Below are 7,961 nucleotides of genomic sequence, written 5' to 3' on the forward strand. Positions count from 1 at the left end.
AGGGAGGGAGGGAGGGGGAGGGAGAGGGGAGAGGGGGAGGGGGAGGGAGAGGGAGAGAGAAAGAGAGAGCTTAAGAACATTGGAGACACCCAGAACATTGACAGGACTTTGGGCAGGACTTTGTGTTATCTAGGCTGCAGCAACAAAAGCTGTAGGGGCGTGTCCTGCTTAGATTTTTTTTTTTCCAGTTTGCTGTGAGGCTGGGTCCTCTGAGAAGAGGAAATGCCAATTGAGAAAATACCTCTACTACATTAGCATATAGGCAAACCTGTGGGGCATTTTCTTCGTTAATGATTGATTCGGGAGAGCATAGCCTTTAGTACAATTCTCAGTAGAGTCCTTGTTCCCCCTCAGGACCTAGTGGGTACAGTTTTTTCTTAATTTATACGAACTTTTATTTCTTTTTCTCTGTCTACCTTTGTATTGTTCTGCTCTTCCACACATCCACCAGAGTTACAGGTTAAGCCATACTTACAGCAGTATCGGGCTTCTGGGCCTCGCGTGCCCAAACTTCTCCACATTCCTCCCACAAAGCAGTTTGTTGTTGTTTTGGTTTTTTTCCAGATGTCCTAAAACTCCCTAGGTAGAGGTGGCTAGCTTCAAATTCAGAGCTCACCTGCCTTTGTCTTCCAAGTGCTGGGATCAAAAGCCTGCATCACTATGCTTGGTTCCACAAAGCAGTTTCAAGGCCTATGAGTAACATGGTCAAGTCAACCACAACAATGACCACACTCTTTCAGAATGAATTTCCTTTATTAGTTACTTTTCTCATTGTTATAATGGAATACTTGACAAGGAACAACTTAAAGGAAGATTTATTTTAGTTCATCATTTGAGAAGATATAGTCTATCATAGTGGGGACATGATAGAAGGGCTGGCTAGGTTTAGTTGTTTTTTTTTTAAAGATTTATTTATTTATTTTATTTATGAATATACTGTAGCTGTCTTCAGACACACCAGAAGAGGGCATCCAATCTCATTACGGATGGTTGTGAGCCACCATGTGGTTTCTGGGATTTGAACTCAGGACCTCTGGAAGAGCAGTCAGTGCTCTTAACCGCTGAGCCATCTCTCCAGCCCCTAGGTTTAGTTTTTTTGAGGGGGGATAGGAGGCAGGAACATTCGGTAGCTGCTTGTTACATGGTGTCTTAGTTAGGGTTTTACTGCTGTTAACAGACACCATGACCAAGGCAACTCGTATTTAGGACAACATTGAATTAGAGTTGACTTACAGGTTCAGAGATTCAGTCCATTATTATTAAGGCTGGAGCATGGCAGCATCCAGGTAGACATGGTGCAGAAAGAGCTGAGAGTTCTATATCTTCATCTGAAGGCTTCTAGGAAAAGACTGACTTTTCAACACTGGGCAGAACTTCAGAGCCCACCCCAACCCAACAGTGACACACTCCCTCCAACAAGGTCACACCTACGCCAACAAGGCCATACCTCCAAATACTGCCACTCCCTGGGCCAAGTGTATTCAAATGACCACACATGGCAACAACCAAGAAGTAGAGTGTTCAGGTTGGAAGCAAGGCTTCACTGTATCTGCTAGACTTACTTCTGAGCAACACACTTCCTCCAGCTAAAACAAACTTCCCAAAGATTCTATTGCCTCCCACAGATATGCCATTAGCTAGGGACCAAGTATTCAGAGTTTTTGGGGGGACATTTCACATTTAAACCACAGCAGTTTATTTATGTATACATATACACATATACATCATATACATATATGTATATGTATATGTATGCATATTCATATACATATACCAAATGCATGCTTAGTGCCCATGTAGTTCAGAAGAGGACATTGGATCCCCTGGAACTGGAATTACAGATGGTTGTAAGCCTCTATATGGTGCTGAGAACCAAACCTAAGTCCTCTCAAAGAGCAGCCAGTACTTTTAACCACAACTATCTCTCCAGGCCCAATACATAAAAAAAACAAAACAACAAGAAACCCCACAGTATTCCCCTGATACAAATCTCTAGATAACTGTTTTCTCTAGATCAAAGTTCAGGAGTACTTTGTAAATTAAAGAACAAAACTTTTATTTCCTTCTTAGGTCCAAGAATTGTACAAGCTTTTAAAACCCCAAAACAGATCATTGAAAATAAGCAGGACTTGAAATTGTGAAATCTCTTCAAATGCAGGTTTTATTATTGTTCACCACAGACTTCATGTTGTTTTTCTAATTGCTTTTGCCATTTCAAACTTTGGTTTAGAAAGGAAACAATACTCAACTGTTAAGTAAGAACTGAGCTACAAAAGCAAAAGACAGTGCTAAATATTCAGGCTTTTAATTTGAATGTGCAATAACACAGAACCACATGTTCTGTAGACATTAGAATGAGACTCAAGAAGTAGTTTATTTATAAATTATTTCAATTCTTACAGACGTTGGACAGATTCCTGACTCCTATGTGCAAGTTACATATGCAGCTGTCTTGCTATCTTTACATCGTTATTAATTACTTTTCTGTAATGCACACAGATACTAAGTCATTGTCCATTTTGAGCTGCTTTAAACTATTGCTACAGACTAGGCCACTTATAATAAATAAAAAACTTATTGGCTCAGGATCCTTAATGCTTGAAAATTCTAGAACAAAGGATAAGCCTCTTGGGAAGGCCTTCTTTCCATGGGAGAAAACAGGACAGAGCAGGGAAAGAAGAAAAAAGAGAGAAGATATTTCCTCCAAACCCACACTTTCACAATGAGTCACTTTTGGAATGCTCCATTGATAACATGCTGTCCCTGTGGCTAGCCACTATTCTCTGTTCCCATCCCTCAGTGATGTCACATGGGATTACATTTTCAATACCTGTTTGTTTTGTTTTGCTTTGCTTTGATTTTAGAGAAACACTCAAGTATAACACACAGTGACCTGTTTGGAAAAACCCATTGCTTTCCTTTTAATTAAATGTTTCCCTCTGAAGTGCTTTATTTTGGTCTCATAATATAATTTGTATCAAGGACGTTAATACCAACAAAACCATAAGCCCCTCTTTCTTGTTTTATTTCCTTTTGTTGAGCCAATTTAGAAAAAAAATTTATAATCTCACGGTTTGTCATTTATTTGCATAGTATGCCCCTTTACTCTACCAATGGGCTGAATGTTTAAATCTTTACCCTCTTGAATTTATTTTACCTTATGCTAAATAACTCTGTACTTTGTTTCCTCTAGTGATCAAGAAAAGTATCTTCAAATACAAACCAAAGTATCATAAAATTACAAAAAGGTACATAGAATCAACTGATCCTGATGTGTGATATTTAAGAAATGGATGATGCTGCTGCCGGACCAGTTGACCAACTACAGCATTGATGAGGTTACTTGTCTGTTCAGTAGAGCAAGTGCGTATCACTGACAATAAGACATGCCTCTGAGTATTCTTGTGTGAACGTCAGCTCGTGGTAGAGAGAGGACTGATGGTACATACGGAGATACGGGGATGGGGATGTCCACAGACGTGTGGGTACTGTTTATCTTAGGACTCACACTACCCCACTGTAGTGACTCACACCCTGCCTTTCTCCTGACACCATATGTTCTTCATAGTGAGTCACTAAACTGTGTCACTGGGACAGCTTATTTAAGTCAAGTTTGAAATGATAGAATTATGTTTTCCCACAAGTGCTAGGAAGACTCAGACAGAGCAGATGTGACTAGACCAATTAGGATGTGAAACCGGTGCTGTGTGAAAGGAGAGAAGGTTTGCACTCAGTCCCCTTGACAAGGACGGAAGAGGCCGTTGGACCTGACAACACACATATAGTTAAGGCACTGTCACCTACTTAGTGATATCTAACTACCGTATTTATTAGACAGAGTTCGGGAACCTGGAGGCCGGAGACCCTGTGGAAGAGTTAGGGGAAAGACAAAAGGCCCTCAAGGAGATGGCAACCCCACAGGAAGACCAAGTGTCAACTAACCTGGACCCCTAGGGTTGTGGAGGGGATATGGTGGGACGACCTTCTGCAAAGGGGAGGGGTGGGGGAGAAACTCTTCAAGGGGGGGACCAGAATGGAGGCAGCATTTGGGATATAAATAAATAAATAAATTTTAAAAAGATATGAAACAGGATCGATATCAGGTTATAATAGAAAAAAGATATCTCTCTCTCTCTCTCTCTCTCTGTGTGTGTGTGTGTGTGTGTGTGTGTGTGTGTGTGTGTGTGTGTGTATGTGTGTGTGTGTGTGTGTATACTACACAGAACAGACACAGAGGCTAATGGACATTGGAGTGAGTCTCATTTAGGTAGTGGTTCATTATTAATCTCATTACTTGAAATAGGGAATGCTGGGAGGAGTAGAATTGATGTCTTTTGAGAGTAAGAATAACCAATGCATTTAGGTTGTAATCGTATTAGTATTGTTTGATTCTGTGTGGCAGCAAAAGGCGAGAAACTTACACAACAGTAATTTATTTCTCACAGTTCTGAAAGCTAGGAAACCAAAGACTGTAATGCAGCCTGTATTTTTTGTTGGTTATTAATATGGTAACTTGAGCACTGCATCTTCCAGAGGGTGGAAACATCATATCTGTCTTAGTTAGGGCTTCTATTGCTGAAAAAAAAAAACCATGACCAAAATGCAAGTTCAGAAGGAAGGGGTTTATTTGACTTACACTTATATATTGCTGTTCATCATTGATGGAGTTCAGCACAGGAACTCAGAGAAAGAACCTGGAGGCAGGCTCTCGCTCGGCCTCTGGAGGACTGATGCAGAGGCCATGGAGGGGTGCTGCTTCCTGGCCTGCTTCCCATGGCTTACTCAACTGCTTTCTTATAGAACCCATCAATGACTAATTAAGAAAATGCCTTAAAGCTCAGATCCTGTGGAGGCATTTTCTCAGTTAAGGTTCCTTCCTTTCAGATAATTCTGGTTTGTGTGTCAAGATAACATAAGATTAGATATCACAACTGACTCCTTGACACACAAACAAGTCATTATTAAGCCACACTGTCACTTTCTTATCCAGCCCCAAGATCTCACATTAAAAACATAAATAAGCATAAATTTAAAAATAAACATAAACTATCCTACAGTCTTTTACAATTTCAAATGCATTAAAATTTTAGTCTCTTAGTCTCTTTAAAATATCCAAAATCTCTCTACTTTAGCCTCAGGGAGACATTTTGGACAAGGGTGAAAAGCAGCCACATTCTTCACCAAAACATCACAAGAACAGTTCCAAGGCCACAGACATCTGTTGTCCCCTGAAACACCCTGAGCCAGGCCCCCACACCTCCAATCATCCTCAGCACCATTGACTTCCATTGTCCTACTATTATGGCCCATTAAATTCTGCTTAAAGCATTCAGCTGCTTTTCTATTCCAAAGTCCACATTTCTCCAAACAAAAACATGGTCGGGCCTGTCACAGCAATACCCTAGTCCCTAGTACCAACTTTTGTTTTAGTTGGGATTTCTATTGCTATGAAGAGACACTGTGACCACAGCAACTCTTAGAAAGGAAAACATTTAATTGGGGCTGACTTACAGTTTCAGAGGTTTAGTCCATTTCTCTCATGGTGGAAATCATGGTGGCAGGCAGACATGGTGCTGGAGAAGGAGCAGAGATTCTATTCCATTTTTTTCCATCTATTCTTCAGGCAGCAGGACCAATGCCATACCTACTCCAATAAGGCCACATCTCCTAATAGTTCCACTCTCTGTGAGCCTATGGGAGCCACTGTCTTTCAAACACCACAATGTCCTTATATGGCAGAAGGCAGGAATGCAAAAGAGAGGTAACATTTTCCATCAGACCCCTTTATAAAGAGCAATGAACCCATCCAAGAGTGCGGAGTCTTCATGACACAATCACTTCTTACAAGTCCCATCTCATTCCTTTCAAGGCAGAGAGTCACGGCGGCTCAAGGTGCTGAGAATAAGTGACTCTTGAGTGTTCAGCTCTAATCAGGACACTCATCCCACCCCCTCAGGCCTCATGGATGACTGAGAAAAGGCAGACAGAAGGAATGAAAGACTTGGAGACAGGACATTTTCTGGGCACAGCATAGCCAATGAAGTGGAGACAGGACATGTTTTCTGGACACAGCATAGCCAATGAAGTCATGATCTCACAGTCTGCAGTGATTACACTGTGCCTACCCAAAACTGAACCTATCAACAGTCAATCATGGATTGGGGAAGGGCTCATGGGGCCCTACTCTCCTAATGAACTACTGGCTGTCTCATCAGATTCTGCGCCAGGGATAGTCACTGTCTCTAGTTATGTACCTACTGAGAAGCTCACCAGGCCCCAGTGGATACTTCCAAACCCATGGTCTTATATACAATTCTGGTTAAACCCAGTGAGTCTCAAAATAGAACAAATCTAGATAGACCAATCACCAACAAGCAAATCAAAACAAGTAAATAACCACAAAGACATGAATGTGCGTAAGGGATGTGTGGGGTGAGTAATAGGGTGTGGAAAAGACTAGAAGGTGGAGAGTTACAATAATCCAAATGAACTTAATGCAGATATAAAAGTGTTGAAGAGGAAATTTTAAAAAGTGTTGGTGGGATTGCAAGCTGGTACAACTACTCTGGAAATCAGTCTGGCAGTTCCTCAGAAAATTGGACATAGCATCACCTGAGGATCCAGCTATACCACTCCTGGGCATATACCAAAAAAATGCTCTAACATATAACAAGGACACATGCTCCACTATGTTCATAGCAGCCTTATTTATAATAGCCAGAAGTTGGAAAGAACCCAGATGTCCTTCAACAGAGGAATGGATACAGAAAATATCCACATTTACACATTTACACACAATGGAGTATTACTCAGCTTTTAAAAACAATGAATTCATGAAATTCTTAGGCAAATGGATAGAACTAGAAAATATTATCCTGAGTGAGGTAACCCAATCACAAAAGAACACACATGGTATGCACTCACTGATAAGTGGATATTAGCCCAAAAGCTCACAAGACCTAAGATGCAACTCACAGACTACATGAAGCTCATGAAGAAGGAAGACCAAAAGTGTGGGTTCTTAGGTCCTTCTTAGAAGGAGTAACAAAATACTCAAGGGAGCAAATGTGGAGACAAAGTGTGGGACAGAAACTGAAGGAGGGGCCATCTGGAGACCATTCCACCTGGGTATCCATCTCATGTGTAGTCACCAAAGGCAGATGCTGATATGGATGCCAGGAAGTACATGCTGATAGGAGCCTGATATAGCTGTCTCCTTAGAAGTCTGCCAGAGCCTGACATATACAGAGGCGGATGCTCACAGCTAACCATTGATCATGGGGTTCCCAACGGAGAAGTTAGAGAGAAGACTGAAGGAGCTGAATGGGTTTGCGGCCCCAAGGGGAGAGCAACAATACCAACCAACCAGAGCTCCCAGGGTCTAAACCACCAGCCTGGGAGCACATAGGGAGGGACCTATAGCTTCAGTTGTATAGGTAGGAGAGGATGGCCTTGTCGGGCATAGGTGGGAGAGGAAGTCTTTGGTCCTATGAAGGCTGGATGCCCCAGTGTTGGTTATATAAACCTTTATGCAAGTCATTCTAAATAGATTTCCTGTGTGTATCAATATCATTGATGATTGAATATTTATGTTCAGGATCGATCAATGCCTTAAATGCTTTATGTACATGTAAATTTATGTCTTGATTCAGTGATCCCCTATGAAATGATGAGAGCACATGGCTAATGTCTAATATGTGCTGTACATGCCTGACTTGCAACCCCTGCATGAGAGGGTCACATGAGGCATCTTATGCTGTGGACCTCAGACCTCTAGTGACATAGTCATTGTCTGTGACTTATACTCCTGAAACCTTGTCATCATTGGTCATGGACTTCAATTTTGTCTCTTCTCCCACTCACACACACTTGTGACCCTTACATTGAGAAGATGAACAGATGTACAAATATGCATGTACAGAATCTATAGGTGTACTGATGCAGTCTAGTTTGTAAAACTT

The 7,961-nt window shown here is 41.4% G+C and overlaps 2 non-coding genes across 2 annotated transcripts; one reads left to right on the forward strand and one right to left on the reverse strand.

The window, feature by feature from the left end:
* Positions 1-3,700: 3,700 nt before the first annotated feature.
* On the forward strand, positions 3,701-3,830 carry LOC114614893. Its single transcript, XR_003710403.1, has one exon. It is a non-coding gene; the product is annotated as a U6atac minor spliceosomal RNA (small nuclear RNA).
* A 3,928-nt stretch (positions 3,831-7,758) lies between these two features.
* LOC114614896 lies at positions 7,759-7,832 on the reverse strand. The gene has a single exon (XR_003710405.1). It is a non-coding gene; the product is annotated as a small nucleolar RNA SNORD113/SNORD114 family (small nucleolar RNA).
* Between the last annotated feature and the right edge of the window lie 129 nt (positions 7,833-7,961).

This window comes from Grammomys surdaster, unplaced genomic scaffold (genome assembly GCF_004785775.1).
Source record: "Grammomys surdaster isolate TR1022 unplaced genomic scaffold, NIH_TR_1.0 126531, whole genome shotgun sequence".
Classification (NCBI taxonomy): domain Eukaryota; kingdom Metazoa; phylum Chordata; class Mammalia; order Rodentia; family Muridae; genus Grammomys; species Grammomys surdaster.